The sequence below is a fragment of the Triticum aestivum genome, chromosome 7A, assembly GCF_018294505.1.
Source record: "Triticum aestivum cultivar Chinese Spring chromosome 7A, IWGSC CS RefSeq v2.1, whole genome shotgun sequence".
Classification (NCBI taxonomy): Eukaryota; Viridiplantae; Streptophyta; class Magnoliopsida; order Poales; family Poaceae; genus Triticum; species Triticum aestivum.
Genome location: NC_057812.1, coordinates 727081727 through 727099003, shown reverse-complemented (window position 1 = coordinate 727099003; position 17277 = coordinate 727081727). Strand labels below are relative to the sequence as shown.

Genomic DNA, 17277 nt, shown 5'->3' with positions numbered 1-17277 from the left:
CAAGACGAAAACGTGTGCCAACCCCTATGCATAGGTTCATGGGCGGAACCCGCAAGTTGATCACCAAAATATACATCAAGTGAATCAATAGAATACCCCATTATCACCACGGTTATCCCACGCAAGACATACATCAAGTGTTCTCAAATCCTTAAAGACTCAATCTGATAAGATAACTTCAAAGGGAAAACTCAATCCATTACAAGAGAGTAGAGGGGGAGAAACATCATAACATCCAACTATAATAGCAAAGCTCGCGATACATCAAGATCGTATCACCTCAAGAACACGAGAGAGAGAGAGAGAGAGAGAGATCAAACACATAGCTACTGGTACATACCCTCAGCCCCGAGGGAGAACTACTCCCTCCTCGTCATGGAGAGCACCGGGATGATGAAGATAGCCACCGGAGAGGGATTGCCCCCTCCGGCAGGGTGCCGGAACGGGTCTACATCGGTTTTCGGTGGCTATGGAGGCTTCTGGTGGCGGAACTCCCGATCTATTCTACTCCCTGATGGTTTTAGGGTATATTGACATATAGAGGAGGAAGAAATACGTCAGGGGGGCCATGAGGGGCCCACGAGGGTGAAGGGCGTGCCCCCTGCCTCGTGCCTTCCTCGTTGCTTCCCTTACGTACACCCAAGTCTTCTGGATTGCTTCCTTTCCAAAAATAAGTTCCGTGAAGTTTCAGGTCAATTGGACTCCGTTTGATTTTCCTTTTCTGCGATACTCTAAATAAGGAAAAAAATAGAAACTAGCACTGGGCTCTAGGTTAATAGGTTAGTCCCAAAAATCATATAAATGCATATAAAACATCCAGGATTGATAATATAATAGCATGAAACAATCAAAAATTATAGATACGTTGGAGACGTATCAGTCTTGGGACACAACCTTGCCATGCACCCTTTTGCCTCGGCACATGTGAGTTGGCACACAACTCACTACGTGCCAAGTGGGACCTCCTTTTCATGGTCTTGCACGCACAATCCACAGACATATTTCCAACCGTGTAACGCACATTAACGTCCGAGTTCACCACCTTGTGTGGATGATAATGCGTAACCGAGTAGTTGTCGAGCCACATCTTCAATTCCAAGAAGGTATCGAACTTAGACCATTTAGCAATCTCGTTCTTGTCGTCATCCAAATCACGGTGAGATCTTGGCCTAACCCCAAGAGATATACCTTGGCCACCATCTACCACGGCTTCATCCGCGAGACTAACATCCTTGAACAATGTAGTCCGATGATCATGACCGAATACCTTCTCAAAAGCTTCGGCCTCCTTCACCGTGAACCCCTCCTCATCAACTTATTCATCGAGACTTTGGTCATCCGAATCCGATGCATAGCCACAGGAATAAGGGATGGAATGGTCCATTGTCTCTTGCAAATGATATTTGTCGAGATCACCCACGTTGTTGTCATGGAGATCAACTTCATTGTCATTGTCCGCATACTCATCATTCTCCTCTTGCAAAGCTTCATTTTGGTTGTTTGGAAACGTGCTCAATGTTGGCCTCACTTCTTGGGTCAAAAGAGGTTCAACAATTTCATCTCGCTTCAAGGGTGGGGGGCTACTAGCAACCAAAGGGGAGGGGTTCCGGTTCAAGTCCAAATGCAAACTTGAATCAACCTTCTTTGTTGCAAATAACTCAAGAGCCTTATCTAGTGATTCGGCCACCATCTCCTTGTATGCAACCCAACGTTGCTCCGAGTTGACACGCATTGTCTTCCAATGGATGTGCATTCTAAAACCAACATTATGGCTTCCCTCCAACTCAACGATATCACTAGGGTCCATCCAATTCAACTCTTTACTCACTTGTTGCAAGAGCTCCACATAGCTAGGACTACTATCAAACACCATGTCAAACTCATCCGGGTCCGGTTCAATATTGCCTTTCAAGAAGGCGTCTTTGTCCCCATGATGAACAAACACACATGTTCTTTCCATCCCTATAAGCATTCAAACAACACAACGTAACATTGCTTCCATGAGTAATAATCCAGGGATTAACACGGAATACAAACCCTAAAATACATATGAAACAACAACCCTAACCCTAACACTCATAAGAATAACCCTAACATACTAACAAGCCTAATCATAGGAAATTGGCAAACAAACATCTCACATCTCCATGCAAATCTCTAGATCCATACAAAACTAGGGTTTCCCCAAACTAGCAACAAATGAGCGATTCGTTAACATTACTTGGATCAAAACAAGGGGATCGGAGAAGATTACCTTAAGGGAGGGTTTGAGTTCGAAATCCACGGACAAAATTTTCAAATTTGCAAGATTTGAGAGAGGATTTGAGAGGGGGAGAGAGGGGGAGAGGGGGCAAATCTCGGGTCGGATGCCATGGGGGTAGGGGTGTGTGGGGTGGGGGAGGGGGGGGGGCAGCCAACTAGTAACAGACAGTGCAGCGCCTAAGAGTTAGGCGCTGCACATTACATGTGTGGCGCGCAGCACGTAGGCGCTGCACTCATGGGAGTGGGCCCAGGGACTGCCACGGTGGACAGATGTGCAACGCCTCAGAATTAGACGCTGCATCGTAGGGTGTGGCGCCAGTGTGTCGGGCGCCACACAAAAAGGTCAGCCGTGTGAATTAGTTTTGTAGGAAGTTTATTTTGTGATTTGGTTTCGTCCCCAGGTCAAAATTGTCAAATTTGCCGGTGAAATGCGGCAGCGGCGGCGCCGTCGAGCGAGGAGGCAGGGAAGTAGGGAAGTGACCGAGTGAGAACTATTGACTACGGCCAAATCTATGGTCTTAACAAATGGGCTGTCGGTGCGCCAAAAAATAGACCAAATCTATGGTCTTAGCAAATGGGCTGTTGGTGCGCTGGAAAATGGGCCTATCTCAAAAGAAAAATCTTCTGGCAAAATTTACAACGTTAAAAATCTTCATTATTTGTCTCAATAACAAACATTCATTATTCTTTTCAGAGGAAAATTTCCTTTGTTCTAATGCAAGAAAAATAAACGATCCAAGAAATTAGCCCTAAAAATTGAAGAGAATAAAATCAAAACAATTTCTTCATGAGCACCGTACTTGTTACTCAGATTTTATATACCGGTCCCCACGGTGGCCACATTTAAAGACTGATTTCATGGTTTCATTCAGTTAGTGAAATGTGCAATCCTGGAGGTTATGTTTATCATATATTATTGACATTTGTGTTTTGACCGACCGTGTTTGTTCTGTGAGGTACTCATATATTTATTGGCAAACTCGAGCTTAGAGCAAATTCTCCTTAGCCTTTGCTTCTAAGTTCCGAAACTTTAAGCACAAAGCATAGGAATCGCAAGCCTGGAATATGGAACCAGCACCGGTCATCCCATGGGTAAAAAAAAAGGATTGCATGAAGCTGCCTGTCCTCGGCGTCTGCGGTTCAAAAAAAAAATTGTAATGTACTCTCTCCGTCCGAAAATACTTGTCCTAGTAATGGATGTATGCAGACTTATTTTAGTTATAGATACATCCATTTTATTCATTTCTTAGACAAGTATTTTTGGACGGAGGGAGTACCAACCAGTATCAAAATCATGTATATGTAAACTTAAGCCACCTACCACATTGTTAATTTGCATGCACATAAAGCATGCTGGTGGTAGGAGATGATGGCAATCGATCGGACCATCATTGCAGTTTTGACGAGATCATGCATGTGCACAAAAACAGGATAAAATATAAGAAACAGATGGGATTTGTCCGAAACAAGAAATTATTACTCCATAAAAAGTGCCAACGCGGCATCGCCAGTTTCCCTTTCTTTGCACCTGACAGTGCAAAATTAAGTTTGCACTTCAATGGTGGCTACACTACAGGATAAATAAATCATTCCAAAAGCACGCATGCAAGCAGATCGATGAGTATAATTTTGAAATTATTAGTGGTCAAACCTTGCAATTGGTCGTTAAGCTTCGAGCTGTCGGCGTGCATTGTTTTCACTTGCTCTTCACGTGATTAGTGCAGATGCATGAGGCCAGTCGACAAAATTAAACCGCGTGACGAAATGTAACCCGCACATGTGAAGTATGAGACGGGTTACTTACTTACTAGGTGCTCAATTGCGAATGGTGAATCATGAGATTAAATTGCCATGGTACTGGTAGTATCACATTGTACTAGTACTCATCTTTTACCAACTTAATTGTCCATGCCGAAGTAGCGCTTACGAGTAGTGGTACTCAACGATGCACTAACCCACTAATTGGTACCCCCTCCGTCCGGGTTTATTAGGCCTCTCAGCATCACAAGCATGTCCCCTTTTATAAGGCCCCGCATTGGAAAGGTGCATGCATGCAACCATTTCATTGGTTGTATTGAAAGCTATTGTTGTTGGTGCCATGGCTGAAAAGTTAATACACTTCATGTGTGCTTTTTCATTGGCTGCATGCATGTGAGAGAGTGCATTGGGAGTGGAATGGAATAATTAATATGAGCAAATTACTATGTGTCTTGGTCTAAGAGAAATTGTCTTTAGGCCTAATAAACCCGGACGGAGGGAGTACTCATGAGCCACCCACTGCATTGTTCTTTTAGCGCATGCGTAAAGCAAGGAGAGCAAGATAAGATGGAGATGTGGACATATAGACTAACAAATTGTTTAAACATGTTAAAAATATTCTCCACGCCGATCGATCCAGCTCTACAGTATCCTCATCTATTGCACATATATACGCCTCACAATGTGTGGAGGCTGCCGCTGAAACCGACGGTCATTTTTGTATAGTTCGAGCTCTCGGATGCTAGCTCTACAATCATGTTGTACTATATACACATGATGGCGTGTAGTTAGTTGTGCTGTAACGTCCTAAGAGTGTATTGAATCGACCTGTCATCTGATACAAAATAACAAATACAAGAACGTGCGGTCATCTCTAGAAAGTAGAGATCGGCCAGACATGAGTTGACAAGATCTCGACGGAAGATACTGTAAGCATAACATGCTAATTAACTAACTAATTAAAGTGATCGAGGGGTAGTCTCGTTCTGATGGATCGATCGAGCATGCACTACTTTTCCGAGGGAGGCATCCATCACATTCACATGTGTGTATATTTTATTAGCATGTATACTCCGATCATGGCACTTTCGTTGACTAGCTAGCTAGTAGCTAGTTGATCTGATCATATCGATCGATCAAACCGTACTAATTGGGGTTATAAGTACCTGCCCCTTGCCATCACCATAATCACCATTAGACGGCCAATTACCACGCACACACCTGTTCTCTACTGTACTATACACAAGGTTAGCTTCTGGCTAGCTCGATTCCTAGACAGGCAGCGATGAAGGATCTCGTCCTCGTGCTTCTGGGCCTTGTGTTCGTCGGTGCCGTTGGTGCTAGCGCGGTGGGGCGGCCGGTGGTGCCGGCGATGTTCGTGCTGGGGGACTCGACGCTGGACGTGGGCAACAACAACCATCTGCCAGGGAAGGACGTGCCCAGGGCCAATGAACCCTTCTACGGCATTGACTTCCCCGGCGGTGCGAAGGCCACCGGGCGGTTCAGCAACGGCTACAACATCGCCGACTTCATCGGTACGTATCATCACGCAAGTTCACAACTACTATATGTATGTATGTGTAGATCCTGTGCTGACTTCATGGATGGCTGCAACGAGGCTGCAACGAGGCACCTCGGGTTCGAGAGGAGCCCCCTGGCTTACCTGGTGCTGAAATCACGCAACTATCTCATCCCCAGCGCTCTGACCAGAGGCGTGAGCTACGTACGCCTCGGCGGGATCCGGGATCCTCGACTCCACTGTAAGTCACTTTAATTTATTTACAGATGCTTGGTTATGTGCTAGCTAGATAATATCAGCTTGTTTTCACTTCTTTGTTCCAACAGAGTGGGTATGTAGCTGTAGCCTCATGTTACGTATAGTACTATTTTTTTTAGGGTACGTATAGTACTATTAGTGCAATGGTTTTATTAGTTATGAACAATATAAACGGTGGATAAATGACATTTTAGAGGCAGATCGTGCCGTGTAGTACCTATATAGCAGGGGAAAGCTTTACCCAAGTTGCCAATGTAAATATTGCAAAAAGTTGTATTAATAGTAACTAATTTTAAAATTCTAGCCGGAAATATGCTCAAAACGTCTACTTGAGATGGTACTTTCCCGAACAGCTTGCTGTCGGTGGATTTGTCCGGTTTATTTGGAACCAACGTCCAAGGGAGGGAGCTCCGGAACGTGGGATTAGGAACCGAGACACATGTATAGGTCGGTCATGTACGCATGTTACCTGTGAGAAACTTATAATTACAGTTTTACTAAAAAACAGTCGTCTGTTTTCATTTTGGCTTCAAGTCGAATTTTCAGTCGTTCGATTCAGTTCTGAGATCTGCGCTGGTGTGGCTGAACTTTTTGGGCCCGCTTTGTCTTAGTGGGTCTTAGTGGATCCTTTTGGGTCATTTTCGCGCCCGTTTTTTTTCGAGTGTCGCGTGGAGGATCTAGTCTGTCCTCCTCAATCCTTATCCATGGCGACGACGGTGGGCTCGAGGTGACGACGGAGAGGTCAAACTTCAGATATTATCTTCTCTGTGGCATATCGCCTCCCTTTCTTCTCTCCATTTGTTGCCCCTCTCCTCCAGCATGCCCTTCCCTACCATGGCGCCTTCTCTCTCTCCTTCCCCTCCCATGGTGCCCATCCCTCCATTCCCATGACACCCCTCCCCCTCCCTTCTTCATATGGCGCCTCATTACCCTCTATTCTGGTGTCTGTGAGTCTGTCCCTCTCTCTTCTTGAACCCTAGAACACAAGCAGATCTCAAATCCTAACTCTCTCTGTTATTGTATAGGTTCATCCGGGTTCAATTTTGCAGATCTGTAGCAATCAAGTCCTAATCCCTTTCTGCTGCTTCAGGTTATTGGAATTCAGTTTTGCAATTCTCTACAACAGCCAATTAAAACTAAGGCAACACCAATGCTTTTGTGATGATCTCGTTGTGTCTAGATGGAACTGAAATGCTACCATGTGCTCAATTTTATTTAATGTGAAAGTCATGCTATCTTGTAAAGATAATATACTACATATATTAGTTACTAGGTGTTTGTTTTGATTCATGGTGTCCATGAATGTTGTAGTCTTGTTTTACATTATGCACATATGAAAATCTGCAGCAATTTGGTACAAGCAGTACCCTGAATCACATATCTGAGGTGTTCCATCTTATTTTATTGTCTCTATATATTTCCCATGTTTTTTGTTATCACACAAGTCCCTGTTTCTCGGTCATCAAGCTTGTTGCTTCCCTCGACCTTTTTTTGTTGCTTCCTCGACCATTTTTTTTCAAAAGTCAGAAGGTTTCATTGCAGCTTTATATAGCTTAAATTGTAGTCTTATGCACCCCATCTTTTTCTTTGTTCACTAGTGTTTTGCTAAACATATACATTCCCCCTTAACCAATTCATACACGCATTTTTTCTGTGAATGTATTGATACTTATGCAATAGCGGTAGTCCGGCCGAATTTTCTTCAATGAGTAGTCTCAACTGCTTGAGGTGGTCAAGTTTCCCTTTTTGGGGGGTTCCTAGTCAGTTGAGCTCTGGCCCATTCTCATATGCTAATCTTGTGTAGGAAGATTGCCAGTGTTGCACGAGCATGGAATTGTGGACGTCGTTGTGCACTATTCTAAGGTGTCGGCTAGCTGGCTAGAGGCGTGTGTGGTCACGGCCTAGTGACTTTTGTTCATTTTCTTCACTCTAGTGTATTTTGTCCATTTCTCTCTAAGTCTCTTGCTCTGGTCTTTTATGTTGTTGTCAATCATTTTGTCTATGTATTCATTCTAAGGTGAACAACTGACTTCTTACTATTCTTCAACTGTATTCATTATTTTTGTTCCTCAGTTTGTAAGATTGCCTTCTCAGTCTTATATTAGTTTTTGTAATAGTATCAGTCCTCATTTTATCATATTTAGTTATCATTTGCATCTTTCTTCAGTCCTATCTCTCACGAGTCTTGTCTTTTAGTAGATGATTATTTCTGTTTTGAACCTCATGTTCATGTAAGTCCTAAGTTTTAAGTTTTCTGTTTTCTGTTTTTTGCACTGTTTTTTTGCTAGATTATTTTCACTTTTTAGTCATCAGTACTCCTTAGTATCAATTTTTAAATGTGGCACCGTAACATTTTGCCAAATACATGTATTACATTTTATTAATGACATAAATATTTCAGAAAATTATACGACAATTTCTTACAATTGTCTTTTTAAAATCAGGTTGGAAAATTTGTTCCCATGTTTAAAAATATATATGTTTCAAACGGTGTTCCCTTTTTCAAAATTGGTTGTTTTTAAATAAATGTTCATATTTTAAAAAAGTTATTCAGAATTTTCTAAAATTGTTCCCACTTAAGAAATGGATATTTCAAAGATTGTTCGGGCCTGCACGTTGTCAATATTTGTTTGCCCTTCAAAAAAGGATTTAAATCTCGGCGCTGCTCTATGTGGTTTAAATGTTCGGGCCTCGCATCATAACATCAACGTTAGATGCGTGTAGTGGCTAGTGGGAGCAATTCAGCAGCGTTAGGTTGTGTGAGTACGAATCCTAGTTTTCTCTTTTTTATGTGTTTTTTACTATGCGTGTTTTACAAAAAGTGTTTTTTACTATGCGTGTTTTACAAAAAAGAAAAAAAATCGCCTCGTGTCTATTCGCCCAGACCAGTTGCGACCGCACCCTTTCAATATTTTTACTTTGCGTTTTACGAAAAAATAAATCCCCCCAAAAAACGAAAAAACAAACAAAATCTTGTAGTATATGTAAAAAGAAACATAAAATCCTAAGTATCAGTTTTAGTTCTCTTCAACTATATGTTAAGTGATTAGTTATTTTGTCAGTGTTTGTTCATTATCTTAAGTGTCTCATTTTAGTTCTATTCGGTTATTTGGTCAGTGTTTGTTCTTGTCTATCAGTTTTAAGTTAAGTCATTTATTATTCTAACTAGTTTAGTTTCCATTCAGCTTATTATTTTCAGTTTATTTTGTTATTCCTGTATTTTCAGCATTCATTTTAAATTTGTTAGACTTGATATGTGTTAATAATTCTTGTAGTTTAAATTAGTTATCTGGTGAGTCTCTGTTCTTAGTTTTTCAGTCATCTTTTTGATTAGTCTTCATTTTTCAGTGCAGTTATTTCATTAATTATTATTCATTTTTTTAGTTTTTGTAGGAAGAGTTTGTCTATGTGTTTATCATTTTCTCGTTCAATCATGTTAGGTATCATTTTATCTGTCATTCTAGTGTCTGAACCCATAGGTGTCAAATTCAGTTTATAGTTTTTGGTTGAGTGTTAGGTGTCATTTTTAGTATCGTCAGTTAATGTTCTTCAGCTTTGTGTTGTATTCAGTTTTGTCATCTCAGAAGTGTCATAAAATTCTTAGCCATATATCAGTTTGTAGTTTTCAGTTTCAGTCATCTTCATTGCAGGTTAGTTCATGGTTATGTTCAGTGTCAATTTCAGTCTTATTCAGGTTTCAGTCATCTTTAGCTTTTTCATGCTACTCATTTCTTTAGTGTTAGGTTTGTTAGCTAGCTTAGCAAATTTGTTCATATAGTTTTCCGTCTATCTATATTTTCTTTCTCAGTTTCAGTGTTGTGTGCATTTTTTTAGTATTTTTCATTGTTTTACATGTTTTTGAATCATCAGTCATCTATATTTTTCAGTTATCCCTCATTATTCTAGTTAGTCCATGATAATTTCGGCGAGGAAGCTGATTCCCCTGCTGCTTTTTTATTTTACTCATCGCAAGCAGCATCACACGCAGTTGCATCCATGTCTTCTCTCCCCACCACCCGCCAGCTAACGTCACGCCTCCACAGATTTCTTTTCTTTGTTACAAGCCTGCGTCCTCTTCCAGGTGTGAGCCCTCTACCTCGAGACCTCGTTGGGTTACACCACCGCGGGCACGGTACGTATCAATGTTGATACTACTATTTTCGCGAATAATCGCTGCTTGGGAGTGGGTGTTTTTTATCTGTGATCACCATGGATGTTGTGTGCTGGCATGCAATGAACGTTTTGAAGGCGTAACATCACCTGAACTTGCTGAAGTAGTGGCCTGGCCATTAGGTGTGTTCACATTTTCCAGAGATCATGGTCACATGTTTGTGCTTCTTAATTCTGATTGTCTCTCTCTGACTTTCAGTGCATTCATTCTGATGCTCAGGATCTATCTTTGTTGGGCTCGGTGATAGCTGATATAAAGTCTCTGGTGGCTGCTGTATCTTCAAGCATGTTCATCGCGACTTGAATGTAGCGGCACATCTATTAGCTCGCAATAGTGAACATTCAGTTTGTAATATTTGTGTTGATGTAATCCCCTGGTGTATCTGGGAAGTACTTTAGAATGATGTTACTTAATCAATAAAGTGCCTGACAGTCTCCCTCTCTCTCAAAAAAGACTTCTTTTCTTTGTTTAGTTATTATACTTGGAGAGGAAGAAGGTGATCAGGTAGAGGGGAGGTAAGTGACGGGAAAGGGAGGGCTTTTTGACCTAGGGTACTAGTGGCGGTCGGGGCTATAGCCCAGCCCACTATCAGGGGAAGCTTTTTTCTATGCGTGTGTGTGGTTTGTTAACGGGTTGGTTAGGCGGCCCGTTAGGTGTACAGGACGGGGCGCTACACATTCGAGGACCAGAAAGGCTGAGGCACATTTTTCCAACCTGAAACGAGTAAGGATTCAGACGCTTTTTTTAAACTGAAGTTTAGACTGAGTACTTAGTACCGACAGCTGTCAACCTATGACTGGAACAAAAAAGCAACCTGGAGCTAATTTAAAAACAGACATCTGTTGTTTAGTCACTCCCAATAATTAAGTTGTTTTATGGTTAGGTAATCAAAGTTTGTGTGCAATCACTTCGTGCAGAGGCCGAAGACATTCTCCTCTTTTTGAAAAAGTTAGCTAATTAATCAACTAATCATCACAGGCTCACAACAAGTACTCCAAATTAAACCGAGTCCAAGTTTGACAGCAATTTTTTTTAAAAGTTTGACAACCATGTGCTTGAATGATGGCACGTATACAAGCCAGAATTCTCAATTAACTGCAAGTGTTGTTGTGGAGTGTCCCCTGTGGTTTCTACTACAAATTTAACTTAGTATTTTTAAATACAAATTTGACGGCACTAACTTCATATCACATAAATTGAATGTTATATATGGTTTAGTCAAACATTTGTTTCAACAAAACCAAAAGGTCTCAATTTTAAAATGCAGCTAATATATTGTCACTAATCAACCACTTGGTTGTTTCTTTAGCTAAATAACCATGCATCTGTTATCACCCTAATATTTAGCCATATATATTTTGTATGCAGAACGCCGGAAAGAACATACCATTATCGAAGCAGGTGCAATACTTCGCGTCCACCAAGGCCGAGATGGAGGTCGCGTGGGGCAGCCGTAAAGTCTCCAAGCTCATTGCCAGCTCCTTCTTCCTCTTGGGCACCGGCAGCAACGATCTCTTCCAGACCAGACCAAAGTCCCAAGCTGATGTTGCTGCACTATATGCCACCCTCGTCTCAAACTACTCTGCTGCCATCATTGACCTGTATGGGATGGGAGCAAGGAAGTTTGGGATCATTAACACTGGTCCAGTAGGGTGTGTGCCGCGGGTGCGTTTGTTGAACGCAACGGGGGCCTGCAATGATGGCATGAACCGCCTCGGTGCCGGGCTTGCCACGGCGTTCAAGTCTGGCCTTGCCACCGCCCTCGCCCCGACGAGGCTCCCAGGCCTCAAGTACTCCCTTGTCGACTCTTTCGCCGGCTCACAGGCCAATTTCGACAACCCCCAAGCGGCCGGGTTCCTGAACGCTGATAGCGCGTGCTGCGGGAGCGGTAGGCTGGGCGCGGAGGGTAAGTGCACGAGGAATGCGACACTGTGCAGTCATCGTGATGCGTATGCTTTCTTTGACAACGTGCACCCCAGCCAGCGGGCCGCTGAGCTGAGTGCACAGGCGCTCTTCGTGGACGGCCCGACACAGATCACCACACCCATCAGCTTCAAGGAGCTAGCCCACCAGAGATGATTGATTCCTTGAAAATTAGTACAACACATGGTTTTTTTTTGAGTTTGAGTAATGTTGTACGTTGTTGTATTTCTTTTGAAAACTCCATATATTGCCACTAATGTTCATGCAACTAGAGTCAACACTAGGCGTCATGCAGGATGGCAGACCTCCCACTAACACAACGTCAGACTTAACACTTGAGCAAAAGGTTGCTATCTCATGAGCCACTGTGTCTGTGTTTGCCTCCCTTTTATTTTCACCGGCTCATAACTCTGCAATAACCGGGAAACCCGTATCACCACTTTCTTCAAATCAACAAGAGAAGACCTATCCATGGAGTTATTGACAAGAACATATGAACAAAAAGGCAACCTCCCTCGAGAACAGGCTGATTCAAGGTCACATTGATGTAAATACCCGCAAGACACGAACGGAGCTCACCTCCACTGTATTAGAACATGGGGTCAAAAAAAAAATACTCCCTCCGTTCCTTGATATAAAGTGTATAGATTTTTGAAAAAAAATCCAAAATATAAGGTGTATTACGTTGCACCACTCGTTTGGATAATTTTTTTAAGGATTTGTTTACATTTTTTATACTAGGCAAGCTCCTCTATTTTCTCATGTCAATTAGTCAGGTGTAATCTCACCCAAAACTTATGAAATTTTTCCTCCATGTGCGTTCTTTAATTTCCGTGCCAAAAACTATACACCCTCGGAGGGAGTACAACAATAGGGCCTAGCCCACCAGACCCCGACCACAACACTCAGGCTCACCGACCCAAAATCATTGACGTTACCCTGTCCGATTAATCATAACATGTTGCTGCAAATTCTAATCCTTTCCATATAGGTTTATTAATTTATGTATATTTATGTCTAACTACCGTCTATCTATTGTACTGTATATTTTAACCACACATAGTTCCAACACACTCCAAGATATTGGATATTCTGGTCGTGTTGTTTCTTCCTCAGTGCTTCTCCCAAAACAAGAGGAAGATGCATATAGCTTAGATTTTGTAGTAGAACTGTGGATCTATGTTCTTGGAAAGAATGTCAGCCTTCTTCCTCTTTCTGCACTCCCTTAAATTTACTCCACTTCACATGGTACTCATTAGTCACCGACGTAAACAAGAAAGCCGTGTTTTTTTATTTCTTAATTAACTCACTGCACTCTATTTTTTCAGAGTATTTGTTTTCTTTTACTATTATTGTAATACTTTGTAGTTTCCGGTTTCTAATAGTACTTAGATTTCTAGAACTTTACGTGATTTGGATGCATGTTTGTGAAGTTATATCAATGGACATGTTATGATTTTGATTTGTGAAATTATGGACAAATATTAGTAGATGGTTGTGGACTTGGCTAACTTCATTTATATGTATGGGAACTTATGTCAATGGACGTGTATCACTTCTTATATTTGGCGTGTAATGGTGAAATTATTATTAATTTTTGCAATGGTTCTAGTTTAGCCAGGAGACCATCCAGCTGAAGCTACAATGGACATCATTTTCAGATAATTGTCGAGCAGTACATGTGGTGTTCGAACATTACTTGTGTGGTCTGCTCTATCCAAGCATAATGCGCATGTCAATGCACAAGCAAGTTTTGATCCTAGAGCAAGTTAAGGGGAGTGGTGGTTTTTCTCGAGAATGTGGACTTGAACCATTAGATGGTGGTTCAAGAGCTAGAATTCATTTTTCTAAAAAAAAATGAAACTCCATGGGCACTAGCACCCACGGTTTTTTGATATAGAAGAAGCATCCCTCATGAGAATTCCAGAAATTCGTCCCCGACGTGGATCGAACTCTGGTCGTTGGGTTTACAATCATGCGCCCCCAACCACTGGGCTATGCCCACGTCCTCGAATTCATCTTTCTGTATTGAGCAGTTTTCAGCACTACTTCATCAAGTGTAGACCGGATTGGATACTATTGGTCAGGTCACCTGCAAAAAAGAGAACATCAGAGGAAAACAGTTCGTCAGTAAAGGCACTTTTCACATATGCTCATGCACATGAAATTTGGTTTGCTGGCTAAACGATTTGTCACCGTACCCTTGGCAAAATTATGAGTCGAGGTTACACGGTGTAGTGTTTTGACTTTTGAGCTTTATGTTACTCGCCAAGGATCTAGCTAATGGCCAGTGCTGACGCTTGGGAACTGTGTGGTTTGTTAGCGTTTGAAGAGTTCCGGAGATATGCGTCAGATGAAGATATTGAAAGTTAGCTTGAGCAGCAAGATAGATAGGAGTTGTTAGCATATTCTGTATTTATCTTTACTTTCTTTCTTTGCTTGCAAGCCACGATTGTAACAAACTCCTGTATGCATATCCGGGATAAGCCCCGCTCTATTAATAAAGACCACGCGGCCTCCTATGGGAGGTAAGACGCTTCTGCAAAACTTACATGGTAATCAGAGCATCCTCTTCCATCTAGTCTAGATCGACCTCCCCCTTCGTCCCCATGGCATCATCCAGCTCCACCACCGCACCCAGCCTCAACACCCAAGTCACCGAGAAATTAACTCGGGACAATTTCATCCTCTGGCGTGCACAGGTGCTGCCACAGATTAGGGGCGCTGGGTACTTTGGCTACCTTGATGGATCCATCGCCAAGCCAGATGAGAAGCTCGTCTCCACCGACAAAGAAGGAAAGGAGGTGGCCGTCCCCAACCCTGCATATGCGATCTGGCTGTCCCAGGACCAGGTCGTGTTGGGCTATCTCCTGAACTCGCTAAGCAAGGAGGCGCTGATCCCTGTTGCCGCGCTCGAATCTGCACAGGAGGTGTGGAAGGCGCTTGGCAACATGTTCGCCTCTGCTTCACGAGCTCGCATCAACAACCTAAGAAGCTCCCTCGTCAACGCCCAGAAGGGGAGCCAAACTGCAGCAGCCTTCTTCATCCGCATGCGCTCCTATGCCGATGAACTCGCTATGGCGGGAAAACCGGTGACTGATGATGAACTCGTCTCGTTCATCACATCAGGCCTTGACATGGAGTACAACCCTCTTGTGTCGGCACTGGATAACAGGACGGAGCCCATTACTCCCGATGAACTCTTTGGACAACTGTCCAACTTCGACCAGCGGCTCGAGCGTCTTCAAGGAGCAGGCTCGAACGGCTTCCGGTCGTCCGCAAACGCAGCAGCACGCGGGCACGGTGGCCATCCTTCACGCGGGCGAGGCATGCCTCGCGGTCGAGGCAATGGAGGCCGAGGCGGCCAAGGTCGCGGTGGACGCCCCTTCTACAACAACCCTAGGGGCGGTCAGCGGCAGGGAGGCCAAGGTGCTGCACGTGGTGGCCAAGGTGCTGCACGCGGCAATGGAGGCGGCACCCAAGGCACCAATGGTGAGGATCAGAGAATCCAACAATGTCAAATCTGCAAGAAGTATGGCAAGCACATTGCCAGCGAGTGTTGGTGGCGTTACGAAGATGACGACAACCATCAACAAGGCGAACACATGGCTGGCTCCGCCAACACCAACTCCTACGGGATCGACACCAACTGGTATGCTGATAGTGGAGCCACCGACCACATCACCAGCGAGCTAGAGAGGCTGACGTACCACGACAAGTATCGTGGACAGGAACAAGTACACACTGCCGGAGGTACAGGTATGAGAATTGCACATGTTGGTCATTCAGTCATTAAAACCCCATCACATAAAATTCGTCTTCGAAAAATCTTACATGTTTCTAGTGCCTCCAAAAATCTTCTATCTGTTCATCGCCTTACCATTGACAATCATGCTTATATTGAATTTTGGCCAACATTCTTTTTGATCAAGGACCAGGTCACGAGGAGAATAATATACCAAGGCAGATGTGAAGGAGGTCTTTACCCCTTGATTCCATACGCTAGGACATCAAATAAGCAAGCTTTTGGTGCGGAAAAATTGTCGTCTACTCGATGGCATAGCCGGCTTGGTCATCCTTCTTTTTCCATTGTTCTTCGAGTGCTTAGGAATAATAAGCTCGCCTATCATAGTGAGCCAGAGTCAGTGTGTGATTCATGCCAAAGAGCAAAGAGTCACCAATTACCATATCCTGTGTCAACTAGTGTATCCACTGCTCCACTACAACTTGTTTTTTCCGATGTATGGGGGAAAGCTCCTGAATCTGTTGGTAGACATTTTTATTATGTAAGTTTTATTGATGACTTCAGTAAATTTACATGGATCTACCTCATTAAGAAAAAATCTGATGTCTTTGAAGTCTTCCATAATTTCCAAGCACTCGTAGAACGAAAGTTTGACAAAAAAATTATTGCCGTCCAATCTGATTGGGGTGGTGAATACGAAAAATTAAACCCATTCTTTCAGAAAATTGGCATTTCCCATCATGTCTCATGTCCCCACGCACATCAACAAAACGGTTCGGCCGAAAGAAAACACCGCCATATTGTTGAAGTTGGTCTTGCTCTCCTTGCTAATGCTTCCATGCCTCTTAAATTTTGGGATGAGGCCTTCTTAACAGCCACACATCTTATCAACATGTTGCCTAGCAAGGTCATCAACTTTCAAACACCTTTAGAACGCCTCACCAATACCAAGCCAGACTACAATTCCCTTCGTGTGTTTGGATGTGTATGTTGGCCTAACCTTCGACCATACAACTCTCGAAAACTTTCATTTCGATCCAAACAATGTGTTTTCCTTGGCTATAGTGCGCTTCATAAAGGGGTCAAATGCTTAGATGTGGAAACCGGTCGTGTCTATATTTCCCGTGATGTTGTGTTTGATGAAACAGTGTTTCCCTTTGCATCACTTCATTCTAATGCCGGTGCTCGTCTTCGTCAAGAAATTTTGCTCCTTCCGGAGCATCTTCATCCCACATCACCATTTGATCATGGGGGGCATAATGACTGCGATGATTCAAATGTTGTTAATCCTCATACTTTTAACCCCGTGTCTACTGAGCATGTTGCAGAAAATACAGGACAAAATGATGACGGAATCACAGAAAAAAATGGCAGTCGAACACCTCCCGTATTGCATGTACAGCAAGAGCCAAACTGCACGGGACTTGAGGGAGATACCCCTTTGCATGGCGAGCGATCCCATGGCGAGCGATCTCAGGAGGATCCACCTGCGCCTCCCCTGCGCACGTACGTCAGGCGCGGAGTTCGACCCAGGACAGATCCACCTGCGTCGGCTCTGCCAACTGCATCAGCCCATCCGGCCTCGGAACCTGGCGTGAAAAATTCCGGAGCCGACCCGAGCGGCTCGTCTGGCGACAAGTC

The 17277-nt window shown here is 43.3% G+C and overlaps 2 pseudogenes; both read left to right on the top strand.

The window, feature by feature from the left end:
- Window positions 1-5002: 5002 nt before the first annotated feature.
- On the top strand, window positions 5003-12047 carry LOC123149739 (GDSL esterase/lipase At4g28780-like; annotated as a pseudogene).
- A 2932-nt stretch (window positions 12048-14979) lies between these two features.
- On the top strand, window positions 14980-15119 carry LOC123155192 (uncharacterized; annotated as a pseudogene).
- The last annotated feature ends 2158 nt before the right edge of the window (window positions 15120-17277 follow it).